Raw genomic sequence first — 18,705 nt, 5'->3', positions numbered from 1 at the left:
GTCATTGACCCTGAAACAAGTGAGCTAGCTTTGTCGAGGAGCATATGTCACTTTGGTCCAATCCAGTGGCAGGTGAGATAGTCAGACGAACACCAGAGTGCAGGCACTCACCACTTTGTGCAATAAACTATATGAGCGTGCGTAATGTTAACTCACAGCTCAACTCTCTTGTTGTCTCTTTGACTTCCCTTCCGACCTCATCCTGCTGGCTATTGACCACCTTGCAAACTCTCTCTCTCAATTCTCTCTCTGTTGCTTTGTCTCTCTTTTGCAAGTTAACAGAACACAGTGCGTAACTAGTCACGGATGAAATTCTTGCGATGGTATGCGGGCTCAAGCAATTGGATGTAGTTACGCATCGAATGACGATGTTCTCGGTCCACTCGTTGATATGTATATACATATAATTCACGAAGCTATTGTATATGTACCATTAAAACTATATATCCATGTGTGCCATACAACAAGTATGCGTATGAATATATATAATCGTAGTGCTTTGGTTAAATTCACTTCTTTTGCGCTCTACCATTCTGTCTATTTTCTGCACACTCAATGCCGCCAACCAACACATTGGTATGTTCCACCTCATTCTCAAACTCAATTGTACTCTTTTTATACTTATACACCTTTTTTTTTCTACCTCATCCAGCAGCTATCCTCGCTGCAACGATGAGACTGAATTCACAGTTGTGCTTCCTAGAATCCATTGTTCGAAAAATGCACAGCGACAAGAAGAGCTTTTTTTTTTGTTTTTATTTTTTCTTTTACCTTTCTCATTCACACTTACTCTTTCTATACAATTGTCCGACGCGCGAGAAAAGAAACTATAAACTCTTCCAATTTTAACAATAGAAAAAAAAATATAAAAAAAAAAAAAAGTCTTGCAATTTTCAATCTTTTCATTTCCTTTTTAATACTGAAAAATTGTAAATTGTCATTGATTTTTATTAAATCCGGATGATTATTCAAAGGAAACAAAAAATAAAAAAAAAATTTATGCCAAGAAAATAATTTAGTATTTGGAAAAAAAATCCAATTTAATGGATGAACAAACGAGCAACGTGAAAATGAAAAAAGACAAAAAAAATTTTATATTATTCATTTTATAACAGTTATGCGTAAATTAATTTATATTAAATTATATTTTATTTTTATGTTACAGAAAAAAAAAAAAGAAGCAAAATAGATAAATCGATCATCAAAGAAAAATAGAAGGAAAATTGTGGAAAACATATTGGCTTGATAATTCGGTAAGTAGTAAAAGCACTCAGTAAAGTATTCTCACTTGAATTTATGATTCAAGAGCACATTGAACATCGTCAAAACGTTAATCTTCAAGAATGTATATATTATGTTAGAATATATAAACTTGAAAGGCTTAACATAATTAAAAAAAAATATATATAATTTTCAAACACAAGTACAAAATATGTACCTATGTATATGGTATATATGTAGGTACTTCAATAACATAGGATAAGTGTCAGTATAGCCACACACTTTAAACGTCGTTAACAGTCTCTAGAATTATAGAGTATATGCAAGACCAAAGCGTTAACGTGCAAGCAAGGTAGTTTTATATATTTATACCATATACATATCTACAACTATTAATGCTATCATATTATAACGGATATTAAAATCAATGTAAAATAATGATCTTGAAAATTGAACGGTAACAATGACCTACGACCAATTAATAAGATACATTACTTGGTTGTTAAATTAGAAATGCGAGAAGCTTCTCTAGAACAGAGAAGAGAGCGAGATAGAAGGATTAAATAAATGCATAATGAGGAATTAAGTTTCAAAATATTCACTACAAACCAATAAGGTTCACAAGTGCAATTTATATACACAGCCATGAATTCATATGATATATTCTGATGATTTCAAAAGCCACACTGTAGCTGTGCCAGTGTAACGCGGTGGGGTGGTACATAATTAACACCTCTTGCACACTTTGATACAATCAGAGTTACCATTTTCTCTTCCGTGCACAAATACGCATGTAAAATTTTCAGTATAACTGTATACATATACACATACAATACCAAATCTCACTAACCAAAGTTGTGTGTGTGTGTGTGTGTGTGTTTAATGCGTGTATTAAAAGTAGCAGGCAATATATACAGCACACCGTGACGAGAACGTGATGTATATACGTCCTTGCACGCCCCGTAATGGAATATTATTATCACACTCAAACATCAGGTTGTGATATTCTCTCTCTATAAACACACACACATATATCATTCACAAGATAGACACAACTCACTCATTCTGGAGTTTTAAATTAGCTCTCGTGCAAATTGTCTAAAATCTTTATCTTAAATTATGATTTCACGCAGTTAATTTAACTAACTAACTATATTCAAATCTTTATTTATAAATTACGCATAAATCTTTATCAAATTGAATTCTTTTTTTTTTTTCTATCTAATTATTATCAATAATTTATTCTTAATTATATAAATAAATTGTTAATTTATAATGGTATAGTTGTGTTCAGTAATGTTTGTTCGTGTATTTACAACTTTTGTTAAAGTTTCATTTTCTGGAACTGTTGGACGTAGTCTGGGCACTCTTCAAGTTTCTACGTTACATGTTTAAGTAAATATATATATGTACATATGTCTATATATATAGTTACCTTCATATTTAATGGCATCCTGCCGCAATACGAAACGTAGCTCAGAAGGACCATAGTAGTAGAAGGGATATAAACTCGTTGAGGTTAAATTAATGGTAGTAGCAGGAACGTCCGGTTGCACTAAAGACAATAGAATACCACGTTGTGCGAACTTGGTTAGGGTTGAAACAGACTATGATAGTGTATTAGGGTTGAAGGATTTCAGAGAGAGAGAGAGAGAAAGAGAAAAAAAAAATCTTGTGGAAAAAAAGAACCAAAAAGAGTTGAGGCAAGGAAAAAAAAAAAGGAAAATAGTGGAATAACGTGGGGTGAAAAGCCATTGTGCAAGAAATCCCGTCGCGAGTTTGTCGTAAGTTCTTTAAAAAAGTTAGAATATATAAGTATAACCAAGGCTTTTCATCCCTTCTTTTTATTATTTATTTATTATCTCTCTTTCTTGCTTGTTATAGTTGTATTCTACTCCCTACTGATATAGTCTGACTTTTTCCACTGACTCGCCTCGATGGGCACGGCAGGACGTTGCCGTCTTATATACGAGGATTGATATCATGAACGCTTTTGTTGTCGACAATATATTATTAGACCGGAAATCTCATGTTCTCGACATACAACACAAACGCATATTTTTCCTTATTTTTTAAATTCCATAAAAATACCAATTTTCATTATTTTTATTATTGTACTGCTTGAAGATAAGATATGGAAGAAAAAAAAAAAAATTATTATCAAACCTGATGATGGCAATTTCTAAACAATTTTTTATCAATTTTATGTATTGCTATTGAAGCATACCAATATGTAAAGAATGCTGTTGACTATCTGTCTAGCATATGCTTTTTGTTTTTGTCTATAATTTATATATTTTATTTATTTACTTTTTTTTTTTCTTAAACAAGTACGTTTATATATATCCGGTGAAAAGCTAGAGAACCCTGTTTTTTCTTGTTTATAAATACAAAATGTTGTTATATTTTTCAAACTGTCCTTGTGTATGCGGCGTGACTTGCAATTGCTGTTCTTTTATATATATGTCTTCAAGAATCTGTCATTTTACATCATCATTTTTTTTATTTTCCATCATCATCATCATTTTCTTTTTCTCCGCTCCTGTGTTTCTCATTCGTCTACCGTATTACGTTTAGCTATGAGACAACCATTACTCACATTCATCTTATTATTCTTCTACCGTTGTTCACATTGTATTCATTCTGTCACTAGCTTTCTCCATCAAGTTCACATCATTTCTTATTCATTTAATCATCATTTATCATAAATTTATTATTTACTAATTTTATCCCTTTTAAAAATTACCGTAAATTATATTTTTTTTATTATTATATTTAATTATAATATTGTATTTATGTAATCAACAACATCATGATTGCCTGAAGGTCAAATTAATGCTGACAATTTTAATCATTAAATAATTTAAAAGTTTAATCTTTTATTTTAGAGTTTTTAATTTATCGTTGAAAATCCATGAGCAAGCCAATTAGTTAACTTTGATGATAAAATTCATAAAAAGGTATATCGTTGATAGAATTTTAAAACTACATACCAACATGCTATGGTCTCTAGATTACCATTAAGGATTATCTTTAATTCGTTATCCAATAAAACAACTTTAATTGATCACAAGTTTTATTAATCCAATTATCAATTTAATTATTCATTATCAAAATTTATCGTCTATATTTAACTGCATTACAATTAAACTTGACTCAACTTGTATATTCGATAAGTCTATTTTAATCTTTGACCTTTTTTTTTTCCTGTTTACATTTTCAATGTTAATCTTTATTGTGGGAAGGAAAAAATCAAAAATAAAAAATCTCAGTAAAATAAAAAAAATATAAAACAAGTGCATGTAAACTGACAGAATTTTTTTTTTCTTTTTTCATTTAAAGGAGTTATATAGTACAATTTATCGTGACTGTATGACAACAGTCCTATACACATGATATAAAATGTTTCGAGTAAAAAAACATGAGCGGAGAATATAAGTAGAAAACAGACACATCTTTTAGACAGATGGATAATAGAAGAATGCGTTGGCTCGTCGCATTGTTTATTATTATCTATATGGTTATGTATATATAAATAACCCAGAATTGCAGATTGTTCTGGAGCTTTTTGTATAGATACATATACTAAAAAAGGTTTTATGTGAAGAAATGCTAAAGGTGCTCTTCTCTTGTGTACTGGAAAACTAGTGAGCTCTCCCTTGTATTATGCCACAAGGCACGTAAAGAAATGCCGCAATTTATGCTAGTAGCATTGCAACCACCCTCTATTATATACGCATACTCAAATCGTCTGTATAAACTATTTTACCACTGAACTATGTCACAATACAAAAGAGAAACACCTGAGTCTGATTGTTACACGTCATTCACGGCAATTCATTTTCCAAACAATATTTTTCATTTTTTTTTTTTTTTTTGCATAATAATGCACTGAAAAATATACATTGGATATAATCGATATTGGCTCGAGATAGACAATTAAGTTAATAAAACAAGTAAAAATAAAAAAAGCTTTAAAGTTTACTATTTTCTATAAAGAAAATATTTAAAAAGAAAATAGTTTTTCAAGAATAACCACCCGATTAAGTGCAGATTTTTTTTCAACAAAGTTTTTCATTTTCTCGAATTAATTTACAAAAAGTTTATAAGTGTATTTTTCAAGCTCAATCGTTTGTTTAAATAGCAATTAATTAATTTAATGACTTTTATAATTTTAATCAAGACAATTGTGATAAAATAAAAAGTAAACTTTTCACAATATCCAAGGGTGTTGTGAAAATAAAAAAAAAAAGAAAGAGAAAAAAAGAGAAAAAACAAATAAAATTAAATTAAAGGGATGAAGAGAATAAAGAGAGAGAAAAAACAAAAAAAAAAAAAAAAAAAAGATCTGTTTATATATTATTCGAACGATGATCAGAAGGATTCATCTTGTGGCCTTCGCATTCCTTCACGCTTATTGGTTTCATCAGATTGCTTCGACTCGCTTTGCTTTGCTTGGTTTCTATCAGGTGTCCTGGCTTCAATACATATAAATATATATAATATATATTATATTTATATACATATAGATTTATTTGAAATTGGTATAGAATATATATACTATACAGTCATATACATATAAGTTTATAAAGTGTAGGATGTTGCACGTACATCGAGGTGGCACGTACTTTACTCGATATACCTTGGGGGTATACAGCCAAACAAATGAAACGCGTTGGATGTTGGAACCAATGCTAGTTTTGCTATCACTATGTATATATATACAACAACTACCACCACATTTTCACCACCGTCCGTTCAATAGTCGTCGCGCAATATGGCGAGAACCAACCACACCTACATATACATCCTTTTTTTCAACGATGTCAGTTTTACTCATTTTGTGTCTGCAGTGAAATTTCAACAGAAATTGATATTATCTTTTTCTTCTTCTTCTTCTACTACTCTTAATACAAGCACTAATATATATATAGTTGTATTCTCTCTATGTATACAAATGTATATGAAAACCCTGTTCGTGATGAGAACTTTAACTAACTTGTTTAGCTTTAGACTCAGCTATAAATATATACAATAATATATATCCTTTTATGAATTTAAGAAAATCACTGACCTGTAATATATACTTTTGTCAATATTTACACTGTGCAGATAGATGCTGACTATGAGAATGATTATCCATTGGCCATTTTCAATTTAAACTTGTATCAATTTACAATGTGTTGTTTGAATTTACAAAAGTTTTTATTTAATCATATATATTTTATATATTTACTTAATTTAATTTTTTATTTTAAATTAAGTAGTTTAACTTCAATAACATGGAATTTATGTTTATTACTGTGTGTATACAAAGGACGAATTTACAGTCATAAAACGTTGTGATTAAAGGATATTTAGACGCCAAGGGTTCTTTTACTACTTAAACACAAAATTTATTAGGGTTGTGAATGCTCTCATTTTCTTTTTTGTTTTTCTTCGTTTGATGTAAATAAAAGAGAAAATCGAGAATCAGAGGTAAAATTTATTTTAAATGAGCATTTGCAATAACATTTTAATAAAAGAGTTGAAAAAGGTGAAAGATAAAATTCCAAAGGCATAGAAGAAAAAAAAAAAAAAAACGTAAATATATTATTCCAGGTTTATTTAAAAGAATGAAAATAAAATGAACTGTGCGAATTTATCAGAGACTACTCGTGGGAATTTGCAAATGGGGTTGTGACTATCATGGTCTGCATATATAGACAGTGAATGAGTGCACAGACTACTGTCTGCAGGAGAAAAGAGGAAAAGCGAGATAGAGGGATGTATTCGACATGGAGTATCACCAACACAACTAGGTAGTACATATCTATATATAAGTGGAGTTCATATCCGGTGATGAGGATATGATGCAGGAGCTATTGAGCGTGTTAACCAACGTATGTCTTCTTATTTGTATAACTAAATGAGAAAATGTTGAACAGTGATGTGATGAATCAAGTCACTTGGAATATGGCAATTTATGTTGTTACAGATAATACTTTTATAAATATATAAAACAGGTATTGATAGCCGTCTCAATGGAAACAGAATATTATTCAAGTTGTAATATTTGTTTTTCTGATCGCGTGATACAGTAAATGATATTCATTAAATAAATGATGCAAAAAATAAATAAATAAATAGGAAAAATTAAGAAAAAAAAATGTGGTTATTCTAAGTGAGTGTGATGGGTGGCCTGTAATATTATGTTGGGTACAGGCCAATCATTTTTTTTTTTTTTCCATATGTATGGACTATATTTGAAAACAAAAAAATTGTGTCTATATTTATATACATGAGTAGTGTATGTATGTTAGTAATTGAATCGTCGAGTACACAGGTAATGCACATACAGCACAACTGAAAATGCAGTAGTTGGATCACCAAATAGAGAATTTTTATATATTCCTTTCAAAAGCACCTTTGGGTGTTTGATAAAAAAAATCCTTTGGGTGGTCACTGGTGCATTATACAAGCATCGATAGAAAACCAGATTCCCTGTCTCGTGTGCAGCTAGTCTCTTTCTTTGCAATGTCTAGATTTTTTTTTTTTTATATATCTATATAAAAATGCCAAACTTTTTTAACTTTTCTCTAAATTTTAATATCTATCTTTTACAATTTTCGTCACTTGAAATTTTTTGTTCGTTTTATATTTTATTATCATTTCAATAATGCTGATATGTACTTTAACATATAGCTAGCTGTATGATACTTGGCTAAAAGATCAAAAAATATATTTTGTCGAAAAAAAAATAAAATAAATTTTAAATTATAAAATTGAAAGGTTTTTTTTTTTTATTTTTTTTTTTTTTCTGGTTTTTTGAAGCTATTGAGTTTATCAGCATGTGATACCACGAGTTTTTCGATAATGAATATTTTTATGGAAATATAACAGAGCGATGGATCGCGTGGCTCACAAATACCATCTGGCAATGAGAGCAGTAAGAAGATAAGAAGTGGAAGATGAGTGGTACTGTAAAAAAATAATATAAGAAAAAAGAAAATGAAAAAAAGGGGCAAAGTAGAAATATCGGAACAATTTTTTTTTTTTTCTTAAAGATGAAAAAAATAAAATAAAATAATCTTGCTCTTGCTTTTCATCTACCAGTGCTGTGAACACCGGCGACTGAGCTGCTCATCGCGTTCTTTTTCGTCCGATCCTTATTTACTTTTCATCCCCCGTCTCATTTTTCTACAATCTACTCAAGTAGACGGCTTCGCCAAGTCTGCCACTCCACCTCAAATATATAAAATGGTTACTCATACAGTAACAGTAAAAACTACAGTGGTTTTTTTTTTTTTTTTTTCTCATTTCATTTTTCCAACCCTCATCTATGCCATTTCGGTACTTGTATTTACTTTTTTTTTTTTTTTACATTGTGAACCACTTGGTAGCTTCGATAGACTTATAAAAAATAATTTTAAAAATTTTTTATTTATATAATTTTATTCTTTTTAATTTTTTTAGTTTCACTATAATTATTATTATCATCATTATTTTCTTAAGACGTTCATTATTTTCAGAGCGCACGTGACTCAGAAGACAAGTATATATAATGTATGAAGATATGAGAAATGAATTGATGGTCGTTGCTATCTTTACTAACCCTCAACCATTTCTTGTCATTTTTTTTTTCTTTTCAGTTGTTTTTTATATATAAGAAATATTTATTTATTAGTTTTTTTTTTTTTATTATTGTCTTTTTTTGTCTTGACGAGCGAGCGGCTACACGAGTCACGTTCTGTCGGTCTTGTCGGTCGGTGATGTGAGGAAACTTGACTTGCGAATTGAAGCGTCTTGCCGAGCGTGGAAAGACAAGTTCCACTAGCACTGTTATACTACTGTCCGTAAAGAATTGACCGATTCGCTCGTGCGAATGAAAAACCGATAGACTGGAAATTTTGATCCGGAGAAATACACGTGACAGGATGATGAGATTTTTTTAGTTTTTTTTTTTTTATCACATTATACGAAAAAAATTAAATATAGATTTTAATTTATAAACTTTTTTTTTTTTTTCTAATCTATTTTAAGTAAATTTAACAAAATTCAAGCATTAAAAATGAGTTTAATTCATGAAGCTCATTGTTCAAATTGATGCAATCGTATAGTCGTTTTTTCAAATTATTAATTTATGCATTAAAAAACTTCGATTTTCAAGAATTATTCTTTACTTTTTCATTTTATTCCTATTTCCTTTTTTTTTTTTTAATAAACTTTTTATATTCAAATTTTTATTCTCCATTTTATAATTACCATGTTTGAATTTAAAGTTACTAAATCAATACTTTATGATTTGATTTTCGTAATATATATATATATACTGTTGAGTAAATTTACTTTGATGCATTGATAATAATATTGTGTGTAATAAAATGATTAATAAATCAAATTTATATTCCATTTTATTTAAATTTAAATGTAATTACCGGTATTATAATGATTATTGACATTGAAAATGTATATATAGTTTTCAACTAATTATATACATTTTGTTGAACAAAAGATGGAAATTAAATATTAAAAGAAGAATTAAATCATTGGGGTGATATTTGTGCGATGAGAAAAGTATTACAAGGATTTCTCTCACGCATTTTCGAGGTAGACAAAGTATTTAGATTAACCTTCTACCATCACCACCATCACCACTAGCACTATGAGTACCAACAAAAGCCCAACCCTTTCTATTTTGGTCCCAAATTTTGCCTTTTCTACCTCATCATCATCCCCACTCATTTTAAAGCACAAACCCTTGTCAAAAGTTTCTGCATATAGTGAGTAAAATAATTTGCTGCTTCGAAATGCCACAGCGTGTGTTCGTGCTAGTATAATCCCCCAGTGTTCACTCTGTACATAATATCAGTTGTATATGTACACAGACAAAGGTATAGGAAAATTGTCATCATCGTCCTCGTCGTCGTCCTTGTTGTCGTTGTTCTGATTCAAGTTATATTAATACAAGCTTTGAATATAGAAGTCTAAAACCATATTACCAAAAAGGCACACACAGTTTATCCAACTATACACATATATGTGCACATATAAATACACTTTAAATACAGCAAGATATAGAAGTTAAGACACAAGAAATAAGCTAACCAACCAACTTTCGTCGATTCCACACGTCGAGAATTATTAGCAACACTTTGCATGCAATTAAATATCCTATCGTTTTACCCAGTCACAACGTTAATCCTCCAACGAGTCAAGAAAATCCTACCAATCTCACAACTAATGTTTTTAATTTTAAATTTTTTTGTTATTTTTAGTGTTGAAATAAAAATCTATTTTTTGTATAATATTTTTTGATGTTTGTTTTTACATTTTTTTATACTTAACATCTTTTTTTAATTTTTTTTTTTATTTTTAACCGCTTGCATTATAATTATTATTTTTATATTTTAACTTTTATTATTATTTTATATGAAGTTTTGAGAGACGAGCACAACACAACCATCAACGAGAATAATTAAACTTTTCCTTTTATCCGGGTCGACGGTCGTGATGTATATTATATGAAAATTTCCTGGATATACGCTATTAATTGTCTGACAAAACAGAATTGCAATAAAAAAAATAAAAAAAACCATAAAATTAAGAAAAGAGAAAAAAAAAAAATAAAGTAAAATTCAAAACATTAAAACATTAAATAAAAAAAGAATTGACAAAAAAATAAAAAATAACAAAATTTGTTTTATAAAGCAAATAAATTTATATTCATGCAGAAATTTTGTTTTTTTTTTTTATTTTTAGTTTGTAATGAAGTTTTCAGGGGTAAAGAAATTGGCAGTTAAATAAAATAAGGAATGAGAGGCTGGGTGTTGGTGTTGAAAAGTATCACCGACAACCAGCTGGCAGTATAATCCAGTGTCTAAAATATCAAGCATAAATTTACTTTCTATGTATATATATGTTTTTTCTATTCCTGGGTTTTCGGTGTGCTCGCGGCACGAAAATTAAATGCATCGATAAATTAGCATGCTAACGAGTGAGCCAAGTTGCCGGGCTACGGTAAATCTTTACTAGGGTTGAGAAACATGGTAGAATGAGGAAAAAGCAACGACAAAGAAAGAAAAAAATAAAAAAAAAAAAAAACAAAGCTAGATGTTGCAATGTAGAATACAGTGGTTTATACAAAGCGATCAATGTATACCTTTGATATCGACAAACACCTATAGAAAATCTAGTAAAACACCTCGTACACAATATAATATACTATATAAAATCAGAGTGAATCATATATATATATTTTCTCTTTCTATCAGACTCAAACTCATGCTCTCTATCATTTGACGTTACCACACTCAACTTGCTCGGTTTTTTTTAACGATGGTAATCGAGCAAAATATTGTGGTATCAGCCTGAGGGCACTGTTTGTTTGCCTCTTTCATCTGGGGTTCTTGACTCTTTATATATATATTTTCTCTTCCGTGTTTCTTCATCTTTTTCTAACTTGTTCAATAATGCAATTCATGTTTAAATTTCTCGCGTGCTTCCGCGATCTCACTCTATTTTAAAAGTTTTATTATCATCACACCCTCACTATCACTATTGCACTTCAATAAAGCACAACGGCTAAGATTCACAATGTATTATAACAAAAAGCCGATGGCAAGTATATTCTAACTTTCTGTCTTCCTTCACTCTTTGATATATCTATACAAAAGAGCAATAAAAGCACAAAGATAGTAAGGATTACATGGGTTTCATTCCTCATCGCCCCGTGGCTTCTCGCGCATTTATTCCAAACACCTTGGCATGCTACTCAGATCCTTCTCATTTCTCAATTTCTACCAATTTTCTGTATATTCTTCAACTAGATATATAGAAATTCCCCAACAACTTTATACATATACCTACCTACAATTTATATTTAAGTATACCTATATCCATCAAGTATATAGTTTCTAATTTTCATTTCCTATTTTACTTTTGTTGATAATATAATGATATATACATGTTTATTTACAACTAAACAAAATGTGGTATATGCCAGTGTATGTTTTAATGTACATTAATATGTACATGTATCGTGAGCATATTGCCAGATATCCGATTTCACAGTGGCTCCTTACTTCGTGGAGAAAAAGACGACAGGAAAAAAGAGACAAAAGTTAAAAGTTGTATCGAAACTTCCTAATGTATGTGGGAGAGTCGGTTGGACCGACTCGTATCCATTCTATGACCAAGCGGTCTGGGTCATGACCCAACAACTAGATAGACTCGAGCTCACTTGCAAACCTTCCTCACATATAGATATAACTCACAGAGATCCATCTGTGAACATTGGCTATGTACCAAGCTGGACTATGTGCATATGTAGATGACAATCCTAGGATCAGTGAGCCCACGATATACCTATATATATTTTTTTTTTTTTTGTTTTTCTCTTTTGTCTCTCGTTTCATCAAACATTGAATATGTCTCGATCGACGAGTACTCATTTTTATTTTTTTATTCTGTGTACGAGTTCAATTTCATTGATCTTTTATTCTTTATTTCATTTTTTTTCTTTTCTTTTTTAAAATAAACCCCTAGCATACTGATCATGAAACCGGGTGACATGCAACGACATATTCAAAAACTTTAATAAACATCAATGTATTGTCCGAACCCTAGCTTTTTTTTTTTTATTATATATATATTTTTTTTCCTTCATATTCAGTGACGGATAAAATTACGTGAAACTTACCAAATCGCTTTTCTCCAAAACTATGGAAATTCGTAAATTCAAGATAGTACCCAAGCAGATGTTGCTTCAATAAATTTTCATACAGGGGAAACACATTGGACTCGTTATATTCTAAATTCTACGAGCGTACTTGTTTTTTTTTTTTTTTTTTTTACAGCACACATTTTCATGTATTCTATTGGTCCCAGTGGTGTGACTTACCTAAAACAAAAAAAATCAAGCAATAAAAGTTAGTATAATGAAATAAAACACAGAAAATAATATATATAAAAAAAGTTGTTGTATATCCATAGACATGTATCGAGTAATATACAAAGTGTAGGTATGATGTCTGATGGTGATTGTCTAGTGAGTTGTGTGTTGTGTTTGTTTATATGTCTCGGAGATTAGATCTTGAAAATCAAGAATGTGTTTTAACTGTAGACATATATATGTTATAGCTAAAGCTTATATAAACTATCATACGGGAAAACACGTCCAAATACTATTCTACAATACAACATCAACAACCAACGTAATTTAACTCTGTTGATGCTTGAAGTTTGTGTGGATATGGCTGAGTTTAAAAGTTTTTGGTTTAGGAAACTAGGCCGAGAACGTAAATACGAGTTATTGTTCGACGCCTCAGTAGTTTGGGGGTGCTCAGATTTCAATTCTACAATCCCAGTGTTCTCTACTCGAAGAAAATCTTCTACAGCCTCCCTTTTTGATAATTGTTATAGTTACAACGAATGGAATAATTGTTTCTACTTGTGTATTTTTATATAAACAATATACAAAAATTTTATTTCTTCTCTAATAAATTTTTTACCAATGATAAATAAATATTATTGACTTAAGTGTACGTCACTTGAACATACCTTCTTTTTCTAACTTTTATTTGCATTATATTGGTAGATGACTTGACTCTATATGTCAATGAGAGCATAAGAAAGACCAAAGGATAGCTGTGGGTAAATTGTATGAGACAGAAAATTTAAGAAAAAATTTTCAAGTGGTCTGGAGTAAACGTATACGCAAGTAACTCAGTAAACATCATTTTATTTTGGAGTGAGCAATCAAGAAATACATGAGGGCAGAATTCTTTTTTCATACCTACTTTTATTTATTTATTTTTTTCCTTTTCAATGTGATACGTTAAGTCAAGCGAAAAAAGTGTCAAAAGGAAGACAAACAAGTCAGTCGTTCAACAACTAACGTTTATATTTGCCGAGTTCAAATGAGCAAAGATTGCAATAACTTTATATACTTGTAGTTATTCTATTTATTTTATACATATATATATATATTTTTAAATTGAAGGACTTTATTGATGTTTGACATGAGTTGACTAAATAATTTAAATTCAAGTTAAAAAAAAGAAATGAAATAAAATGAAATAAAAAAAAAACACACGTTACGCCTTGTGTTTATTTATTCAACTACGTGCAAAATTGTCATGCTCCATATGTTAACATATTTCTTTTTTTATTTTTATATTTATATTTATTTTTTTCATTAAAATAAGAACAAACACTTATCCCGCATTCAAGGAAAACGAAGATCACATTTTTCATTTTGATAGTAGAGTGTGTGTGTGTGCACGAAGCTTGTCAAGATGGTTAGAGATGGATAGAATAATTTTTCTCTGTCACTCTTTTTACTTTTACTATATACATTTCTCTTTATTTTTATTCTGGTGGTAAACCACCCGTATATTGTAACCCCCTATCCTTTCTAAAGTCTAGAGATGCCAGTGGATTATTGATTAAGGACAACAGAGGCCGGAGGTTGCTCCGTCATTCCATGGCAATTCTGAAAATCCCAGAGGGTTTGCCAACGGATTTACTATCTTCTCGTTTATCCCACGATGCAGAATCAATTAGAAACACCGTCTTGACTACAAAATTCACAATCTCATACAATATTCCAACACATTTTGTCCTCTCTCACAAGTGATAGTCATAGAAAATTTATTATTATCAAATATTCACGAGCAACGACTATACAATGTATCTGTCCAACTTATATTTTATCTCTTTACTGATTCAAAAAAATTAAATAAAAATACTGTAAATAGATACCGTTTAAAATATAAACATATTCAACATTTGTAAATTATATATAAAGAATTAATATAGCTCAACAGGTTGTCATAAAAAAAAAAAAAAATTAAAAAATATAATAATCCATGGTTCATACGCAACTTTCAACTGTCAGAATAAAAATTTAAAAAAAAAACGAAAGAAAAAAAATAATAAAAGCTGCTAATCCATTAAACTGATGGGCTGAAAGCTCATTGCACAATTGTGCTCATTTAATTCAATTGAATGTACAGCCCTGTATTCAATTGAAATAAAATAAAATGAAAAAAAAAACAAGAAAAATAAAAACTTACATATATCTATGTAATTTAATTTTATAAAATCCATTTCATTCATTGAATAAATATGTATGTATATAATGTATATACCAGTAAACATTAATTCACATAGTTTGAGTATGGTTCAAATGAGTTTTCCCACCATGGACAACTCACGACTGGCGTGGTTATATCCAGGGCTTTGATTTCTAATCTTCACTGGCGTATAATGTCCTTCGTAATTAATACAAGTTGTAATCCCCCACGCGCACATTCCGGTTTTGCACGCGGATACACAATATTAGTTGATGTTGGTTGTTGGTTGTTGTTGTTGCTGTTATTGGGTGGAAAAGAGAACGAAGAAAACATGTTATATATGTTTCAGAAACAACTAACATTTACAACTATAAATATACGTGTGTGATGACGGTAATGCTCTCGAATATGTATATATATATATATTGCAGTGAAAGATCTAGTAGAACAGGTAGTGAACGGACTGGCCGGAGGGATAGATAGGGATCAGCGTAAGGGATGACTCGAAAGCCTGGTAAACCTCGTACCGGTCGTTCTATATATTTTCTGTTAGATTTAATGAAAATTCAAAATAACATACATGTATTTTGACTACACAATTATATATAATATGTAGCCAACAACTGTTTTCTCTAATCTAAGCAATTTTGTCGGTAAAATGGTTTTGAACCGTGTATAAATGTGAAAAGAAATATATATAGAAAAAAATATATTCCAACTGATGCGATATATACAGAAAGTGATGAAAGCTCGTGTATAATTTTATTAACTGATAAATATTAAACACACGTGTGTATAAGTATGGAAAATTCAGCTTTAGGCTAAAATAGAAAGATTGGTGTGAAGGGGTTGTTAAAGGTGCTGATACAATGCCCTTAGCATTTTGAATCTCAGCAGTATGCATATTAAAAAAAACCTTGCACACTTGATGCTATATAGATATATAAAATAAAGTCTGCGCGTGACTACAGTGTGACGCGTGGCATAAGCCCTGGATACAAGCTTCTGGTTTATGAGTACTTTATTTTTTTATTTTTATTTTTACTTTTTAAAACCATATATACATATGTATACATTCTTCACGGACTTTGCACAACAACGTATTTTTTTTTTTTTTCATTTTTTATATTATTATTTTAGTTTTTTAAATTATTTTTACCCTCGTAAAAATTTATATATTATATATGTATAATAATATGATGAAATAATGTATGAACGTGCATCATGTTGTTAAAAATTTCAACAAAAAAAAATAGGTAAAAAAAAAAGGTTCACAACCCTTTCATTCTGAATGGCTGACCTCATCATTTTGAGTTGAAAAAAAATAAAAAAAAATTATACTCTTCACTTTTCAGCGGTTAAAATAAATATTAAAATTGACTATGTATATGTATATTATTTGTTGCTGAGTTGTGTAGAGATGTTATCATGTGACAAGGATCTTCCGATGTAATGTATATTGATGTATATTGTTATGTATATGTGTGTATGTTTGTTCGTGCATATTACTGTTCAGAATCAACCACAATTATGCCAGGGTCAGCTTGAGGATAGGTACAAATCCCATTGTGTATATATCTTGGATGCTTTGACCTCTTGACATCCTAAAATTAATTGTGCAGCACACCGAGAGACATTGGTTCATTTTATATATAATAAAACTGAATCAGCATCAGAACAGATTGCTCTCGCTCTTCATGCATCTCATTTTGACAATCTGTCTGTCTGTCTTGTTAATTTTTTTTTTTTATTATTTTTTTCTTTTACTATTCTCTCTCTCTTATAAGCCTTTATAAAATTCTGATTTTTGTTTTATATATATTTTTTTATATATACACTCAATTCTTTTGTTTTTATTCTTTTCGTAATGTGTCAAAATTTCTTACTATCGTTTCTCCAGACAGCTACATTCTTTTGTTTTTATCCATTTTAATATTATTATTATTTTTTTTCTTTTTTTGTCATTCAATGCTGAACGATATCGCTCGTTGTATCTCGATGGTGATACGTATGTACTCTTGGGGATGAGTAGAAAGAGGCCGGTGGTGCTGGTGAAAGAAAGATTGGCAGTGGAATGGAGTAGACTATGGAAAAAACAAATGAAAAAAAAATAATAAAAAAAAAAAAATTAAATGGATAAAAATGAAAAAAATGTCTGTAGCAAAATAGCGATGCTGTTATGGCCGTAGCACGAACTGTCACTATTTCCGCGTGTTTCTTACTCTCCCGCGTTCCACAACTCTTTTATCCTTATACTGGCGACATGACTACTCGTCCTCGTTGTCATCTTCTTCTTCTTCTTCTTTTTCTTCTTTTACATTCTCTTCACACATATTTACTCCAGTGGTAAAACTGACCAGATTTTTTTATTTTTATTTTATTCAATTTATTTATTTATTTTTTTTAATTTTTCTTTCATCTTCAATGCTTTTTTATTTTTTATTTCTGAACCTTTATCTTTGTTGTACTTTTGCCGACTTTTCTTTGTATAGTGTGCATGTCTTTGCCTGTATATATATATATATATATCTTTGACGTCTATGACGAACATCAAATGATTGTGACTGGACACTGCAACCCTCAGATAACTAATTTTAGCTTGAAGCACGTTTCATTGACGGGAAAATAGTTTTACAATAAAAAAACCATAAAATGAAAGTTTAAAAACAAAAAGTCATTGTGTTCAAACTAAAATAATAAATATAAATATATCTCGTAAAAGCACAAAAGCAATATAATAACGTCTTGTGATTTTATTATTATTATTATTTATTTTTCATTGTTTTTGTTTGTTGTCATATTTTTTGAAGAAAGAAAAACAATAATAGCTACGATTGAAATATTGTTAAGAAAAATATCGTGTTACAGTCATTGAGATCGTACATGAAGCGCAATGAATTTAGAATAATATCCACAAGCAGAGATAGCCAAGAGCCAAATACCGTTTGTGTTTCTAAAGTCAAGAGAAAGCTCTGAATGTGCCCCGATGGTCAAAGTGGAAGGACGAAAAACCTTCCGGCGATTAGATCGTTTAAACTATATACATTGTTTAATTTTATGTATAGTATTTTCCGAATAGTAAAATCTACTAAACATATAAATATAGAGAATGTTGTTTGACTGTTTACAACATTGTTTGTAGGATGCACGAGCAGAGTGCATATCCTTCTACTCCTGTTCCTAATACCCAGGCTTGACTTTATCCTTTATCCTGTTGGCACGCGATTTAGGATTTCTCTCAGCAGCTATACTATATTCTATTTTCTACATACAATCGAAACTATACCACACCTTCTTGATACCTTAGAGAGATACTTTTTATTATTATTATTATTATTTTGTGTGCAAATAAAAACATATATAAAAATAGATATCTGTCTATAGGTTAGATTGAAAAAGAGTACATAAAAATATATATTTTAGCTGG

General features: G+C 29.9%; 2 protein-coding genes across 5 annotated transcripts in view; one reads left to right on the top strand and one right to left on the bottom strand.

Annotated features, from left to right (window-relative positions):
* Positions 1 to 18,705, bottom strand: part of LOC122858990 (autophagy-related protein 16-1) — a 136,630-nt gene that overhangs the window by 68,111 nt on the left and 49,814 nt on the right. The gene's annotated exons all lie outside the window — the stretch shown is intronic.
* The window catches only part of LOC122858989, a 95,787-nt gene that overhangs the window by 33,576 nt on the left and 43,506 nt on the right, over positions 1 to 18,705 (top strand). The window contains exon 2 of the mRNA XM_044162279.1: positions 1,166 to 1,253. The gene's annotated coding sequence lies outside the window, so the exon portion shown is untranslated. The remainder of the gene's footprint in view (positions 1 to 1,165; positions 1,254 to 18,705) is intronic.

The sequence above is a fragment of the Aphidius gifuensis genome, linkage group LG6, assembly GCF_014905175.1.
Source record: "Aphidius gifuensis isolate YNYX2018 linkage group LG6, ASM1490517v1, whole genome shotgun sequence".
In the NCBI taxonomy this organism is placed as follows: Eukaryota; Metazoa; Arthropoda; class Insecta; order Hymenoptera; family Braconidae; genus Aphidius; species Aphidius gifuensis.
The sequence above is the reverse complement of the archived record's forward strand: the minus strand, read 5'-3'. Positions and strand labels throughout refer to the sequence as shown.